The sequence below is a fragment of the Bos indicus genome, chromosome 13, assembly GCF_029378745.1.
Source record: "Bos indicus isolate NIAB-ARS_2022 breed Sahiwal x Tharparkar chromosome 13, NIAB-ARS_B.indTharparkar_mat_pri_1.0, whole genome shotgun sequence".
Lineage (NCBI taxonomy): Eukaryota > Metazoa > Chordata > Mammalia > Artiodactyla > Bovidae > Bos > Bos indicus.
Genome location: NC_091772.1, coordinates 9,612,158 through 9,630,769, shown reverse-complemented (window position 1 = coordinate 9,630,769; position 18,612 = coordinate 9,612,158). Strand labels below are relative to the sequence as shown.

At 39.6% G+C, this 18,612-nt stretch overlaps 1 protein-coding gene across 2 annotated transcripts in view; it reads right to left on the bottom strand.

The window, feature by feature from the left end:
- Positions 1–18,612, bottom strand: part of MACROD2 (mono-ADP ribosylhydrolase 2) — a 2,314,515-nt gene that overhangs the window by 107,669 nt on the left and 2,188,234 nt on the right. The window lies entirely within an intron of this gene.

Sequence of the window (18,612 nt, the reverse complement as noted above, 5' to 3'; positions counted from 1 at the left end):
TTTACAACAAAGAAGAAAATATAAGCAGGCTTTATGCATCAGTGAAAGTCTTAGGAGAATTGTACAGAATGATATGAAAGGAAGCAAAATAGAGAAGATTAAAGGAATATAATTTTAATGTCCTTAATGCTTCCATTATTGTTGTTGTGCATATATGGGAGCCTTGAGTCCTTGAAAAGGCCAGATGCAGAGCTTTGAAATCCAGTGGTAATCAAAATCACCTTCCTCAGGAACTATACCAGTAGAACAATGGCAAAGGGGGAGCACAGACCTTCTGTTCTGTGCAACTTCACCCTGTTCCTTGTGTAGCATATTTAAACGTGGGATCAGTATAGGTTCACTTTTTTTTTCTAAAATCATATGACGTGCTTTACAGGAAATAATGTGGCTATAAGGATTCCAGTGACTTATGGACTCTTGCAAAGCTAGAAACGGTCCCCTGTTGGATATTTGAGACTTCTCTGGAGGCTCTTCAAAAATCACCGGTAAGAGCATGTGAGTAGATTAGTAGAATGACAGAAAATAAATCTTTCATTCATTCCACAAATATTCATTAAGCGCCAACTCTACGTCAGACATGGTTCTTGATACTGGGGAGTCAACAGTGAACAAAATAACAAATCTCTGCCCTCAAAGAGGTTACAGTCTAGTGTATGTTTTTCTCGTGGTTCAGTTCAGTTCAGTTCAATTGCTCAGTCATGTCTGATTCTTTGTGACCTCATGGGCTGCAGCACGCCAGGCCTCCCTGTCCATCACCAACTCCCAGAGTTTACTCAAACTCATTTCCATTGAGTTGGTGATGCCATCCAGCCATCTCATCCTCTGTCGTCCCCTTCTCCTCCTGCCTTTAATCTTTCCCAGCATCCGGGTCTTTTCAAATGAGTCAGCTCTTCGTATCAGGTGGCCAAAGTATTGGCGTTTCACCTTCAGCATCAGTCCTTTCAGTGAACATTCAGGACTGATTTCCTTTAGAATGGACTGGTTGGATCTCCCTGTAGTCCAAGGGACTCTCAAGAGTCTTGTCCAACACCACAGTTCAAAAGCATCAATTCTTCGGTGCTCAGTTTTCTTTATAGTCCAACTCTCACATCCATACATGACCACTGGAAAAACCATAGCCTTGACTAGACCGACCTTTGTTGGCAAAGTAATGTCTCTGCTTTTGAATATGCTGTCTAGGTTGGTCATAACTTTTCTTCCAAGGAATATGCGTCTTTTTAATTCTTGGCTGCAGTCACCATCTGCAGTGATTTTGGAGGTTAAATGCGATCCAAAGATACCAAAAAGCCATGAGCTAATCTTGTATGCGTGTGGCCGTGGAGAGAGCAGGGGATGGCAGGCCAGCGCGTCTATTACTGACAAATGGTTTCTCTCCTGAGTTCATGCTCCTCAGTTGGGTTTTAACCCCTAACAGAGCTGAATCAGTTGGAATCTAAAATAAATCATTCTTGTTTCTCTTACCCACTTTTTTGTCCCCCTACCCCCAAACGAGGAGACAGCTTCAAACAAACAATATGATTTGGAATATGATGAGAAAGTTTTTTTGTCCAACTTGCCACTAGCAACATTTGATGGACAAGTGAGAAACCTGGGTAGTTAACATGATTCAGATTTAATAACCAGTGAAGCAAGTATACACCCAAAGTGTATGGTTTTAATTAAATGCAAATAATTCCCCCGAGGCAAATGTTTAATTATCTGCACAGCTTCTTATTTCTTTCTCAGACTGACAATAAATTTCAAAGTCCAAATTTGGAAGCAAAACTTTAGCACAGACACATTTCCCAAACTGTTATCTCAGTCAAGTCAAACTGTTTTAAACCAGCTCCCATTAAAATATGCCTTTTTAATTTTGAACCTAACACGTGAATTAAAAAATATGATTTGAATACTTTTTCCACATGAACACTGAAAATGAACAGTTTTAAAAAGGTACTATATGGACCAGACTAAATTTAATTTTGAAAGTGTGTTAGTTTTACTAGCTTATAAAAAATGGTATCATTTGATATGTACTCTGGTACAACACTCATTTCTTTCAAAATTATCCAAGATTCTGTATGCAGTTAAAATTTATTCATTTATACTTAAGAATAATTCACTAAACTTTATAATTTACATAAACATTATGTTTCATGAACCAAATATGACCTAAGAAATGGTCTTTTGAAAACTGATTTACAGTGAGTTTCTAAGTTAATGGTGCTATGAGTCACATAAAATGGGTGAAAGTATTTAAAAAATTAATTACTAGACTATGCCGATTTTGTCACCAAAATCTGTGTCTTTGGCAAGTTAAATGACCCTTAAATTTCAATTTCCTTGAGGAGTTGCTACAGCATTGCTAAGGCACTTTCTGATCTTATGTGCTCTAATGTATACCGTGTATTTCATTGAATCCAAGACATCATCGATTGTTATTTGCTCTATTATTTTGTGTAGAATTTAAAAAATGAGACCAAATGAACTATAACACACTCTAAATTTTAAAGATATGCCCTGATTTTGGAAATAAAATATATAAAGAACTATGCATCCTAGAAATACAATGTTTGAACATATTCTGTGTGAAATACATGTTTTTATGTGATGACAAAGATTTCACATCACATGACCCGTCACCAAAGCCACAAGTTCATCTTGTCTTGTAGGTGAGTCTTTTTTTCCAGAAATGCTTTCACGTATATACATCATTTTATTTACAGTAATAAAGGAAGATAGAAAGTATAAGCTCATACAGCAGGTGGCTGTGGAAGATTGTTCCCACCACAGTTTTTCTATTCAAAGAGCTATCTGAATTTCCAGTCTCATGAATTCTGCAAGACTATATTTGATCCTGAATGTTTTAAACCATGGCTCCTATTACACTACACATAGTCAGAGGTTTGGAATGACAGTGGAGCTTTTCTGCTTTGGAGGTGATGAAAGCTACATTCTATGTACATATAAAGTCATTATTCATAATCAAAAAGGGAAAATAAATCCAGTATATAGTCATTAAAAGAGGTTATTTTTCCTTTGTAAGTTCCATAAACTACCATGAAAACTGTAGTTGTATATACTAAATTCTTTTTTGTTGTTGTTTTGTTATTTATTATACTAAGTGCTTGAATCACCTTGGATTCACATTTTATTTAATTCTAAAAATTATCATTTGATAGTGTTCAAAAAATGTAGAAGAGCTACCACCTAATTCTGAGATTCAATGTTATTTTAATAAAGAATTTGAATTAAATTTTATATGTAGATCATGACTTTCAAAACTCTTAAGGTCAATGTCCTATTAGACAATTTTTTCAAATGCAAATATTAAATTGAATAGCCAAGCCAAAGTTCTAAAGACAAAAATTCTAAACAGTAGGTCATTTGTAATGCAGTCAATCACACATGCCTACACAGGCTAGTACATGTATAGATTTAAGCTGTGATGATAAATGATGATACTATTGAATTTTTAATCAACATATCTAGACTATAAATCAAAATAAATATTCTTTCTTTTGAAAATGTCCCCTTAGAACAAAAGCTGTTAACCCTACAGCATCACTAAATATGCTCTAGGGGTCCACAAACCTTTTTGAAATGATATGCAAATGTGTGCTTATATTCAAATGTTCATTGTTTCTGGGAGGAGAGAGCTTCTGTGATATTCTTATGGGGATATGTGACCCCAACAAGGTTAAAATAACTATAGAAATGTATAGTGCCAGTGGCACTGCCATTTTAGAAAGATTTTTAGTCCCATAATTGAGGAGCTACAGAATTTGATGTCTATCCATAAATTCACCAGTGATGGCAATTCTTGAATTCTTAAGGAAGATCTGATTTGAGCAAATAGCTCAAAACAATATGGAGATATATTTAATAAATGAGGAGGATAATCCAGCTGTCAAAAAACACTTTGTGAATGGATGATTAACTGTCTTTAAGAACATTTCCAAGACAGGAGGTGAAGTAAATCCATCTAGTAAGAGAGGCAGTCCCTGCTTACTATTGAGAGGAGAGGCAAGAGATCATTTGGGTGCAAAAATTCTACTGGGTCCGAACAAAATAAATACCATGCGTGAACACCTACACATAAAATATTCTTGCTCTGTAAGATGTAAGCATCCTTACGTGAGTACCTTGGCTTGACATGAAAGTCACACAGAAACACAGTCATCAGGATTTTCTTTGATTCTTGTAAGCTGATTAAACCAAGGAAAACATTTATCCTGGCCTGTTCCTTTGAATAGCTGGTTTAATGTGTGAAGCAATTGGAATAAAGTAGTTTTTCTTCCAGATGAACAGTGTGATCATTCACAATAAACTAGAGTCTCTACAGCCGATTAGGGTCTCCTTGAAGCTTTGCAGTGATGAAACCTCCATACCTACAGGAAACATATATCCTGTAATATGCTTCCAGAGCATTCAAATGGCAAGGCTCTGAACTGTGTGTGGTATCTGCAATGCTGGATACACAGGCTGGACTGTATTTGCCTGAAAAGGAAGCGGGTGCACAGGACAGGCTGTTGCTCTGAGCGGTGGCAGCTGAGCTATGGTTAGCCATTTGTCTCCATTATGTTCTCATTAACCCCCATTAAAAGGCGGAGAATCGTTCCCAGAGTTGCGGAATCTAGGTACTAAGAGTCTTTGAGACACAGAGGAGAGAAATACCATCCTGTCTATTAACTTCGTTTCTTTTTTTGGGGCAGCACCCTGTGGCCTGTGGGATCTTAGTTCCTCACCAGGGATGGAACCCATGTCTCCTGCAGTGGAAGTGTGGCGTCTCAAACCACTGGACACCAGGGAAGTCCCTAACTTTGTTTCTCTTAGAAAACATATTCCATATTCCAAACAGTACACCTGGGTAAACCAGCTTGTTCCAAGACTGGAGGTGATAATTCTTCCACAACTTGTTTTTGCAAATATAAGCAAATAAGAGAACTGATCATGAGTGGATGGGCACTAGTCTTGGGGTGTAATTCCAGATGTACAACTAGAAACTCCATTCACTTTATATAATCTCAGTTTCAGCATCTTAGGACCTGAGGGTGTCTAGGCAGATAATCCCAGAGAAGGCAATGGCACCCTACTCCAGTACTCTTGCCTGGAAAATCCCATGGATGGAGAAGCCTTGTGGGCTGTGGTCCATGGGGTCGCTAGGAGTCGGACATGACTGAGTGACTTCACTTTCACTTTTCACTTTCATGCGTTGGAGAAGGCAAGGGCAACCCACTCCAGTGTTCTTGCCTGGAGAATCCCAGGGACGGGGGAGCCTGTTGGGCTGCTGTTTATGGGGTCACACAGAGTCGGACACGACTGAAGTGACTTAGCAGCAGTAGCAGCAGGCAGATAATCCATCTTAAACATTTTATAATGCTAATCTGCTGAATTGTTCAAATTATCTCTTCCTTCCAGACAACTCTGTAAACCTTTCTACTCTTCACTTGCTATCTGCCTACTTGAGGTTTTACGTAGATTTCCCCTATTGATAAAGTAAAGGTTAACAGTGGGGGAAGTGGTGCTGTGTGACATCAATGACACGCTGGCTGTCTTTCATTCTGCGACTCCACAAAGGAGCATCACAACGTGAAACAGAACAGCTGGATATGAAACCGGGTTGGACCATGATGGGAAAAGAAATGCTTAATTACCCTTTCCATCAAGTTAATTTTTCCCCTTTGGCAATGTAAACAAAGGCAAATCTGCTCTTGTTTGGTTGTCTGTGACCTGCTATCCTTGACCTCCATCCTCCGATGCCTTTCTGTTCTTGCCTCCCTCTCCCTAGCTAAGCCTTGCACTGCAGGCTCTCTTTATTAAAAAAGAAAGAAAGAAAACTTTGACCAGGGCACAAGCATGAAAAGCAGCTATGGCTCCAAACACAGACTGACTTGCAATTCTATTAAAATGTTCACTGAGGGACTTCCCTGGTGGTCCAGTGGCTAAAAATCCAAGCTGCCAATGGGGGTTTGACCCCTGATCTGGGAACTAGATCCGGAAGGCTGAAACTACCAGTTCCCATGCCACAACCAAAGACACCATAATGTGGATCAAGATTCCAAGGGTCACAGCTAAGACCTGGCACAGCCAGATAAACATTTGAAAAAGTAGCCCATCTATAAATCAGGGAAAAGAGAAGAATTTTGTTTACACTTTGGTTTAATTTGATCTGATAATCCTAGGTCTTTGAGACAGTACTGCTGAGAGGACCGTCACCTGAGAAGAGAGGTGGAGGGGTATTCGGATCTTCACTCTGAGCGGGGTCACAGCCTAGCGGTTGGACACTCATTGATTGTTTTATTCCACAGAGAAGCTGAGGCAACAGACAGACTCGATGTCCAGATTCATAGCTGCTTCAGCTTCTGGGCTCTGGCTGTTTTCAGGCAGGAACCTGGAAAGAGGGGCTGAGATGCCAAGACCTCACCTGCTGAGATCCAGGCATTCCTACAGTCTCCAAGGGCCCAGTCATAACCTGCCCTGTCAGAGCACAACTTTAGTCTCCTTTCCAAATGATGGAATGGGACACGTCTGTAGACTAAGACATGCACTTGGAGCCCTTGTGAGAGTGACTCATTTTATGTGAGCTTCGAAGAGCTGGAGGACTTCTCCTGAACGTCTCTTTGTTCCTCACATCCAGAAAGATCCACAGACTCACTCCAGTGAAAATGGGTGTGCTTCCTTTTTTCTGTTTTTGTTTCCCTTTGACTTTCCCATGTTATTGAATACACCTTGTAATTTGGATGGCTGCAGAAGGATTCATTATTTGGATCTGCCATAAGCTACTTTACTATTGCCTCTCTTATGAGATATCCAAATTGAATCACAGCTTCAGCCATTCTAAATAATCCTATGTGTTGGTTGTATTGGGAGTCTCGAAGCTGGATTCATTCCACTCTTCTCTTACTTTTTCTCAGCCCTAGCCCATCTCTAACATCTACAGAGAATTGATCTACAGAGAATTGATCTCTTGAGAGCTAGAGCAGTTGGAATACAGAACAAGAGAGGTCAGCTAAGCCTTACAGTAGCCAGCCTCCCCTATCCCCCATACCCATTGGACTCTCCCTGAGATTGCAACAAATGGTTCCAAGAGATGAGCTGCTTCCCAAGACTCTGATCAAAAGCACTCTTGACCCAGAAGGGCCAGAAGTACCCAGGAGCCAATGTCCAGCTTCCTGACTCCCAAAGGATCCAGGAGGTAAGATTTCACTTTCCCTGCCTCTCAGGCAAACAATTCTGAATATTCTCTATACATATCTCTGAGGAATGGCGCCCCAGTTCCCCTCGGAAGTAACCTGCTCATTACAGTACCCCTTATTGGATGTCCTCCTCACTTCCCCAAGCCTCACCTGTGGCTTCCTGGGACCACCTCCCAAATAAACCATTTGTACCCACATCCCTGTCTCAGAATTTGCTTCTGCAGAACTCAAGCTAAGACAGCCAAGATAGTCAATAACCTGTCTCTCACTACTTACTAGCAAAAACGGGAACGCTGCCTCTATTCTCCTGACTTACAGCTCTCTTATGCCACGCTGCCTTTTGTTAGGGAACATTAAGTCAGTGCCTGCCACCTAAAGAGGGGAAGTTGGGGAAAGAGGTGTTTTGTATCATATAATCCTGAGCACCAGACCACAGGTGAAAGATGGATCCTGAGCAGTCACCTTAGACTGGCCAACAGACTCTGAATTAAGGTGGCCTCTCATGAGACCTCCACCTACCAGGAGAGAACTCACATTTGGTTATGATGAAAGGAATCCACCAGCTCCTTTGACTTGGAGTGTTTCTGGTAAAATATACAGAGAAAGTTTCAAAGCAGAGAGTGGCTTAAAGGCAGAGATTTATTCAAGGAGAAAGGAGGAAACAGAAGCCATGGATGGGGCAGGAGACAGAAGTGTCAACAGTTACTTGGCAGCATCAGGGGAGTAGAAAGAGGAAAAGAAGAAAAAGTCTCGGATGCTCCCTGAGTGGATGGCTGTTAGCTGAGTTTCAGGAAGAACTGATGGAGGGGCTATTGCCTCTCAAATGACTCAGTTATTGAGGCTCAATGAAATGTTTTCCTCACTCTCTGACTTTTCAACCAATCAAGTTAAGAGTCTGACTCTCATGCTGGACCTTGCAAGTTCATTTTCTAATTTTGTTGTGTATATATATATATTAAACATTTCAAAAGTGCTTTTAAAATATTATTTTAAGAATTATACTTATATCCTTTTACATCCATTTTTAAAAAAAGAACATTTACCTTTCTAGCTGTTTCCAATGTCCAGCATCCTCATGAAACTTGTACACAGATGGAAAGATAGTGGACCAAGAAACTTAGAGAAAGTTAAAGAGGGGAACAGCCTGGTCTTGCAGAACAAAACAAGTTTAATAAACTTCATTTTTAAAACTGACCCTGGTGGGGAAAAAAATTCAGGCAACATATGGTATAACAGGAAATGGGGTATATACAAGCATTTGTATGATGAGGGCAATGATTTGCCTTATATGCTGAGAAAAATGTTTTAAAACCAAACACTGTGAGATGCTATTTTATGACAACCTTGGGAAATATACTATGGATTAATGTAAAATGTTATTTTCTATTTCCAGGAAGATTTTTTAAATCTACTACTATTTTAGACTAGGTTTAACTAAGAGGTCTAGAAATCATTATAAAGGACTTTCCTAATGCAATGAATGACTTAAACAACAGAAATTTGTTTTCTCATAGCTCTGGGACTGAACAGTCCAGGATTGAGTTGTTGGCTGTTCCAGCTTCTGGTGGGCCCTCCTCCTGCCTTGCAGTAGGAAGCCTTCTTGCTGTGTGCTCACATGTCCTTTCCTCGGTGTGTGTGTTCAGAGACAGAAATTGAGATTTTTCTTCCTTTTCCTGAAGAAGCCATTAATCAAACCTAGACAGCATATTAAAAAGCAGACACATCACTTGGCCAACAAAGGTCCATATACTCAAAGCTGTGGTTTTTCCAGTAGTCATGTATGGATATGGAGTTGGACCATGAAGAAGGCTGAGCGTTGAAGAACTGATGCTTTGGAACTATGGTTCTGGAAAAGACTTTTGAGAGTTCCTTGGACTGCAAGGAAATCAAACCAGTCAATCCTAAAGGAAATGAACCTTGAACATTCATTGGAAGGGCTGATGCTGAAGCTATAATACTTTGGCCACTTGATACAAAGAGCTGACTTATTGGAAAAGACCCTGATGCTGGGGAAGATGGAAGGCAAAAGGAGAAGGGGGAAGTAGAGGATGAGATGGTTAGACAGCATCACCAACATGATGGACATGAATTTGAGCAAATTCTGGGAGATAGTGAAGGACAGACAAGCCTGGCATGCTGCAGTCATGAGGTTGCAAAGAGGTGGATGTGACCTAGTGACTGAACAAGAATTGCATTATGAAGGGACCCACCCTCATGACTTAATATAACCCCAATTACCTCTCAAAGAGCCCATCTCCACATACCATTACATTGACTAGGAAAGGAGTTAAGTAACTGTTTGCCAAACACCATGTACCAATAAGCACTTCATGGGTCTTCCCTGGTGGTCCAGCGGTTAAGACCCCATGCCCCCACTGCAGCTTGATCCCTGGTTGAGAACTAAGAGCCCACATGCCATGTGGTGAGCCCAGAAGATTAAAAAAAGAAAAAAAGCATTTCAGCAGACTTCCCTGGTGGTCCAGTGGCTAAGACTTTGAGATCCACTGAAGACCCCTGGTCAGATAACTAGATGTCACATGTCACAACTAAAGATCCCATATGCCTCAAGGAAGTTGGAGATGCCGCCTGCTGCAGCTAAGACCTGGTGCAGCCTCATAATTGATAAATACATAATTTTAAAAAAGCATATCGGTACCTTAAATATTCCTGCAGTGGGACTAGGGTGAGTGGCAGAGTATCAGTTCTCTTTGTAATAGAGAACTATGTCAATAAGTTTCTGAGAAAAGAATAAACCATATTTCATCAATATTTTAATATTAACTACACATTGAAATTATTATATTTTGGATATACTGGTTAAATAGATTATTAAAATTGTTTTCACCTTTTTTCTTCCTTAATGTGACTATTAGAAAATTTAAAGTTATATATGTGGCTCTCATTTATTTCTATCAGACAGTGCTGTTTTAGAGAATTGAGTATGAGCTTGACTTACACAAATAATCAAACACATGTTTATTTAAAGGCCGGAGTTATGAAGATGGGAAATTGCAGCTTGTAAAGCACGGTCTGTCAGAAACTTGAAAATCTAATTTGGCATATAGTGATGCATCTACATATGCTGATAGCGATGGCTAAGGAGAAGAAAAGCCTAATTAGGTATAATCAGAGAGGATTTTCTGAGAAGGAATTAGAGGGAAAAAGAGAATGATAAATTTGCAACAACTATCACACTTACTTATACCCAAACAGCATCCAAGAGTTGAACATTTTTGCTTTTTGTTGATTTGACCCAAATTTCTTAGCTTGGCACTCAGAGTTCTCGACAGTCAGGGCTCTACCTTAGCAATGCATTACTAAGTAGATGAATGGATCTATCACTAAGGCCAAGTGAATCTGTTCGTTGAACAGAAAATAGGTTTTTTGATGTCCTACTTCCAACTGTTCAGGGATGCTATTCCACCTAGCCACAACAGCTTATTTCTACTCTAGGACATCTGTGCAGCTTTCAGATTCCAGCTCAAAAGTCCTATTCTCTACCCACATGGCACAGATAACCCCACACCAGAGATGCTCCTAGCCCCCAAGATCCTTTCATGTGTATCTTCCCTTCTGTACTTGTCACTCTGTCTGGTTTGTTAGCTGTGGCGCATCCTAGTCAAGTGGCCTCTGACCACATCCTTATTGCTCCATGCTTTACTTTCCTTGTCTGTAAAGTGGGGTGATAATGGCACTCATCTCATAGATGAGCACGGAATGAATGAAAATATGCAAAGTATTTAGAATAGAATCTAATGGATAATAGGGATTAGATAAATTTAGTTGCAACTAGTATCATTATGACTGATATTTGTTATGCAGCGCATGCCTATAGGTCTCATTTTTCCATCTCAATTGTAAATTTCTTGAAGGCCAAGAGCAATGTTTTCTTCTTCCTCTTGCAGAAGGTCTTACAAAGAGTTAGAATATAGCAAATATCAGTTGATGACCATAATACCATTTTCATTGGTGCTTTTAAATTTTTAAATTTAAATACTTTCCAAAAACACAAGAGAAGACTCTACACATGGACATCACCAGATGGTCAACACCAAAATCAGACTGATTATATTCTTTGCAGCCATATATGGAGAATCTCTATACAGTCAGCAAAAATAAGACCGGGAGTTGACTGTGGCTCAGATCATGAACTCTTATTGCCACAATTCAGACTGAAATTGAAGAAAGTGGAGAAAACAACTAGACCATTCAGGTATGACCTAAATCAAATCCCTTACGACTATACAGTGGAAGCGAGAAATAGATGTGAGGGACTAGATCTGATAGACAGAATGCCTGAAGAACTATGGATGGAGGTTCCTGACATTGTACAGGAGACAGGGATGAAGATCATCCCCAAGAAAAAGAAATGCAAACAAGCGAAATGGCTGTCTGTGGAGGCCTTACAAATAGCTGTGAAAAGAAGAGAAGCAAAAGCAAAGGAGAAAAGGAAAGATACACCCATCTGAATGCAGAGTTCAAAGAATAGCAAGGAGAGATAAGAAAGCCTTCCTAAGTGATCAATGCAAAGAAATAGAGGAGGGAACATTTCATGCAAAGATGGGCTCAATAAAGGACAGAAATGGTAGGGACCTAACAGAAGCAGAAGATATTAAGAAGAGGTGGCAAGAATACACAGATGAACTATACAAAAAAGATCATCATGAGCTAGATAATCACGATGGTGTGATCACTCACCTAAAGCCAGACATCCTGGAATGTGAAGTCAAGTGGGCCTTAGAGTGTATCACTATGAACAAAGCTAGTGGAGGTAATGGAATTCCAGTTGAGCTATTTCAAATCCTAAAAGATGATGCTGTGTAAGTGCTGCACTCAATATGTCAGCAAATTTGGAAAACTCATCAATGGCCACAGGACTGGAAAAGGTCAGTTTCATTCCAATCCCAAAGAAAGGCAATGCCAAAGAATGCTCAAATTACTGTACAACTGCACTCATCTCAGACGCTAATAAAGTAATGCTCAAAATTCTCCAAGCCAGGCTTCAGCAATACGTGAACCATGAACTTCCAGATGTTCAAGCTGGTTTTAGAAAAGGCAGAGGAACCAGAGAACAAATTGCCAACATCCACTGGATCATATAAAAAGCAAGAGAGTTCCAGAAAAATATCTATTTCTGCTTTATTGACTATGCCAAAGCCTTTGATTGTGTGGATCACAACAAACTGTGGAAAATCCTGAAAGAGATGGGAATACCATACCACCTGACCTGCCTCTTGAGAAATCTCTGTGCAGGTCAGGAAGCAACAGTTAGAACTGGACATGGAACAACAGACTGGTTCCAAATAGGAAAAGGAGTACGTCAAGGCTGTATGTTGTCACCTTGCTTATTTAACTTATATGCAGAGTACATGATGAGAAACGCTGGGCTGGATGAAGCAAAAGCTGGAATCAAGATTGCTGGGAGAAATATTAATAACCTCAGTTATGCAGATGACATCACCTTTTGGCAGAAAGTGAAGAGGAACTAAAAAGCCTCTTGATGAAAGTGAAAGAGGAGAGTGAAAAAGTTGGCCTAAAGCTCAACATTCAGAAAACTAAGATCATGGCATCTGGTCCCATCACTTCATGGGAAATAGATGGGGAAACAGTGGAAACAGTGGCTGACTTTATTTTGGGGGGCTCCAAAATCACTGTGGATGGTGATTGCAGCCATGAAATTAAAAGACGCTTACTCCTTGGAAGGAAAGCTATGTCCAACCTAGACAGCAAATTAAAAAGCAGAGACATTACTTTGTCAACAAAGGTCCATCTAGTCAAAGCTATGGTTTTTCCAGTGGTCATGTATGGATGTGAGAGTTGGACTATAAAGAAAGCTGAGCACCAAGGAATTGATGCTTTTGAATGGTGGTGTTGGAGAAGACTCTTGAGAGTCCCTTTGACTGCAAGGAGATCCAACCAGTCCATCCTAAAGGAGATCAGTCCTGGGTGTTCATTGGAAGGACTGATGTTGAAGCTGAAACTCCAATATTTTGGCCACCTGATGCGAAGGGCTGACTCATTTCAAAAGTCCATGATATTGGGAAAGATTGAAGGCAGGAGGAAAAGGGGATGACAGAGGATGAGATGGTTGGATGGCATCACCAACTCAATGGACATGAGTTTGGGTAAAGTCCGGGAGTTGGTGATGGACAGGGAGGCCTGGTGTGCTGCAGTCCATGGGGTCACAAAGAATCGGACACGAATGAGCGACTGAACTGAACTGAACTGTACTGAAATATATTTTAATTGGCACTTTCTGAAGGCCAGACTTTGTATGACTCACTAGAAGATAAGATGATGGACAATGTACATGTTGTCCTCCTTCCATGGAAACTGAGTTATAGCAGAGGGAGCTGGGAAAAAGTAAGGATGCCAAAGAAAAGAGAGGTGTCCACAGTTACAGATTACTGTAAGTGTTATGGATTAATTACAAGGGGCTCGGACAGCCATTGAGTGGAGGAGCCGCTATACCTAAAAAGTTGGTCAGAAAAGGCTGTGATGAGATGGAGCCATAGTGGGGGCAAGAGGGTTCTGTAAGCTAAGAATGGAGAGGCAGGTGTAGTCAGTAATGTTACATCTTATATGTTGTAGTTATGTTTGCATTTAACTTTGGGGGAAACATGAAAGTATTACAAGAATTCAAGAAGCAGTGGGTTCATTTTGCTTTGCTTGGGAATGTCAGTTGGCCCTAGGGTCTTTTACTTTCTTCCATCTCCACTCATCCTTTCCCCTCCTATGTAACGGTTCTCTCTCTGAACCACGCTTCCTACCCTACGGTTTGCCTTTTTTTCATCAAGTAAAAAGAAACTCACTATGGTTCATATGGTGACCATATGCCCTGAATTTTTTTTATTCAAGTAGAGTTGATTTACCATGTTGTGTTAGTTTCAGATGTACAGGATGTACAGCACAGTGATTCAGATCTCTCTCTTTCTCTCTCTCTCTCTATATATATATATACAAGCCACTTTTTTCAGATTCTTTTCTCTTATAGGTTATTAAAAATACTGCATCTAGTTCCCTGTGCTATATAGTAGGTCCTTGCTGGTTATCTATTTTGTGTATATTGGGCTTCCCTGGTGGCTCTGATGGTAAAGCATTCGCCTGCAATGCAGGAGACCCGGGTTCAGTCCCTGGGTCGGGGTGATCCCCTGGAGAAGGGAATGGCTACCCACTCCCGTATCCTTGCCTAGAGAATTCTATGCACAGAGGAGCCTGGAGGCCTACATTCCACGAGGTCGCTAAATATTGGACATGACTGAGTGACTAACACACTCATGCACAAGCATGTTAATACCAGCCTCTTAATGCTCTGACTTTTTAAGTATAATTCTAACTGCCAAGATTCTATTATATCTTATCAGATCACATAATATGATTCCTCGAAGGAAAAAAGATAAAAATATTTTTCCTTCTGAGCATGGACCATCGCCTCCTTCTGCAATGCAGGAGATGCGGGTTCAATCCCTCAGGGAGATCCCCTGGAGGAGGAATTGGCAGCCCACTCCAGTATTCTTGGCAGGACAATCTCATGGACAGTCTTCGAGTAGGCTACAGTCCATGGGGTTGCAAAGAGTCAGACACGGCTGAGCACCTGAGCGCACACACTGAGTGAACATTTAGTAATGACTCTGCCTCAGAATGTGGTTGGCATGGAAAACATTTATGGATAGTTTAGGTAAGCTGAAGCAATCTAACAGTTGTTGAAAAACATGTCTCTTGAAAGACTTAGATCTTTATGAGTCTCCCAATATCACAAAACCATTATAAAGCATAGCACAAGCTGGGAGAAATGTTGTCCTTGCAGATTCATGCTGGGTCTAAAACAGTGTCTGAGTGTATGTACATGCGTGTGGTTTTGTGTATCCATAGATGTGTATGTTGAGTCTTACTGTGCTTGCTGGATGAGAAAGAAAGCTAACTGTTAAATGAAAGAGAAAAGTTTCAGCTAAATGCTATCAATGTTTGTTAGGAGACCTTGTCTTTATACTTGATTAAAAAGATATTTCAGTCTTTGCCACTGGCTAGTCAGTTATTCTTTTTTTTTTTTTTTGTCTTAATAAAGCAGCAGTTCTGAGACATTCTCTGCCTCTCTCTCAGTAAATATCCCCACCTTGGGAACAGTGGCGGAAAGGACAGATGACAACGAAACGTCATTTGGGATGAGGCAGATACACATTTTTGCTCATGGAATCTACTGTCAAAAACTGAGGCTACATTTTCTGAAATGAGAGAATATTCCTTCAAAAACACTGTGTTGCCAGGAATTGAGGAAACTCAAGCTCCATTTTTCAAGTTATTTTACTAGTGTTTATCTTTCATTATAATAATGATTGCAATTTATCAAAAGCAAAACTTTATATGGTTTAATTCTTCTGGATAGGGTATGAGATTGTTTCCTAAACTATAATTGGTTGGATTAAAATGGTTTATATACGAAAAAAAGGACAAACAAAACAATGTAAAAAAAACTATTTGGTCAATTAAAATGAGAAATGCTACATGCTTCAGTCTATCCTGAGTTTCTCAATGCATGTCAGCATGTTGAAGGCTCTGAAAAGACCTCCAGTGTTGAAACAACCTTGTCTAAATTTGTGGTTTCTAGACTGTTTTGACTGCTGAATGTCTGACTGTTTGTGACCCCGTGGACTGTAACCCACTAGGCTCCTCTGTCCATGGAGTTCTCCAGGCAAGAATAGCTTTTATAATTTACTAACACTTATTAACATCTTAAATGTCCATCCACAGGTGAATGGATAAAGATGTGGTACACACACACACACAGAGTGGAACACCGCTCAGCCATAGAAAGAATGAAGGAACGCCACTGGCAGCAACGTGCAAGGACAAATACTAAGAAGTCAGAAAGAGGAAGACAAACGCCATCTGATACCACTTGTATGTGGAATTTGTAATAGTACACCAATGGACTTATCTACAAAGTAGAAACAGACCCACAGATGTAGAGAACAGTCGTGGCTGCCAAGTAGGAGGGGGCCTGGGAGAGGGATGGAGTTTGAGATTCGCAGATGCGATCGTAGAATGGATTGCCAATGTCCTACGGTACAGCAGGGCAACTATATTCAATATCCTGCAACAAACCATAATGGCAAAGAATAGAAAAACAATTTGTATATATATATATAAAACTGAATTACTTTGTTGTATGACAGAAATTAACACATGTTGTAAATCAGCTATACTTCGATAAAGAATACACAGAAAAGAAAAATAGACTGCTCTTAGCAGATGCTCTTGATTTATTCAGACTGTCTAGGAATATACCTTTTATGGTTTATCTTAAGGAGGTACTCCAAATATTATTTTTTAAACTAATTAACAAGAAAGTGACAAGATAGAAAAAAGTATACTCCAAGAATAGTACATTTTTATGAGTCAAAGTTCAACAAAAATGCTTGAATCTGTGTGAGTGATATCATGATTTTGATTTGTTGACAGAAAAGACTGCATTTTTGGTGGGACGAGCACATGTTTTGGTTCCTCTGGTCCCGGTGTGATTGCTTGTCTTGGTATAATTATTAACAGCACCCTCATCACTCCCAAGAGTGTGCTTGTTGTAAAGATGTATGATTACCCTTATTAGGCCATGTTGACAAAAGCATCCTAAAATATGGATGTACAGATCTTCCATTTTAGATTTTTTTTTTTTTTTGGTAAAAGACTAAAACACAGAGTAAGTAGAAGCAGCCACAGAAGGAACAAAGGGAAACTCTATGAGTGGCATTCAATCCAGGTTACCCAGCTATCAAATCCTTCTTGGTGAATGGGGGCTAGAGAGAGAGTTTCAAGTGTTCCTGCCTGTCTGCCTCGCTTACTCCAGTTGTTTTCAATATTCAACAGGTCCCTGCCAGGATGATGGACCAGAGCATGTTCACCTTGATGAGGAGGGACTGAGCCACAGCTGTAGCTATGTATTTTGACTATCAACTGCAGTTGAGCTTCTTTAACTTTATACAGGTCAATAGATCTGGTGAGGATGCAATGAGATATAGGAGTCCTATTTGGAGTAGTTAGAATTCTAAAGCCAACACATACACTTAATAACAGTGATTGTTAAAAAAAATAAAAAAAGTCAACACCTGCTGGAAGTTTACTATGTTTGAGCAGCTGTTACAAGCACTTTTAGTTTTCACAACTCTGTGATATAAATACTATTATTATCCCCATTTTACAGGGGAGAAAACTGAGGCACAACCTAAAAAGGTTACCCAAGGGTGGCGATGTGAATCCAAAATAAACTTATTTGGCTTATAAGGCTACATGACTTGCCCCAGAGAGCTTAAAAACTAGGCCAGTGAATCTGAAAATAGATTACAGGGATGCTTGTCTTAATTCAGACCCATTAGGAGCAACAGTTTGATCCAAAATTGTGTGTTGGACAGTTAATTTCCATGACCTAGTCTGGGATAATTTTGTTTCCAAGCCTCACTCACCAGATCTTTAGAATACACCCAAGAGGTCACATGACTGAATTGACTGCTATAAATATATAATTACAGTCACACTTAATTTGTAAGAGAAAAAAACATACGTGAAAATGTGATTGGATGGCAACTGTTACTTGCCTTCCAATTGCTGTATGTATTTTAAATTATGTGTATATTAAAATATAAGTATATTTTTAAACTATACCAAATGGGAGATAAATGAAATTTAAATACCAAAAAGTAGATAAGTGTCTTTATCTACTTTGACCAATTTTAACCTGATTTTAAACATATTTAATCAAAGCATGTGAAGTGCTTATCTGAAAAGCCTTATCATAAATTAGGCATAAATAACTAGCCTCACTCATTGGAAATAATCTATATACATTCACCATCTAGAAGTTTATCTTGTTCTCTTACAGGATAAGGGTATCCAAGTCTGAAAGTGAAACAAGGAAGTCCATGGCTTGAATTTTTGTGTTCTTACAACATTTAGGGAAAATTCACTTCTTCAAACAGGAGGTTCGGAAAGGGAACTTGCTCTAATAAGAGCCTTAATAGTAACAATCATTCTGGGAAAGTGGCCATGACATTAGGAGAATTATAAGTGGCCCTTGTCTGTGATAGGTTCTATATCCAATATTGAGGACCTACTATGCACAGGTCACTGTATTGGTCCTGAAACATGAAAGTGAATGAGATCTGATACCTGATTTCAAGATATTTACATACTAGTGAGTTGGATATGTCATGCATATTACATAGAAATAAGGCACATGATAATTTTTATACAGATTTACAAGAAACAGGCGAAAAGACAGTTCCCTCTTGTATGAGATGAAATGTAATAGGGAGAGGAGAAATCAAGAAAGATGAAAATGTGGATCTCCTCCTCTCCCTCCACCAACTGCCCTGCATTATATGAATTGATTCCTGTCCTTGAAGTGTTGGCTCAGATAATCTGATGGAAATCAGGGAAGGACAGA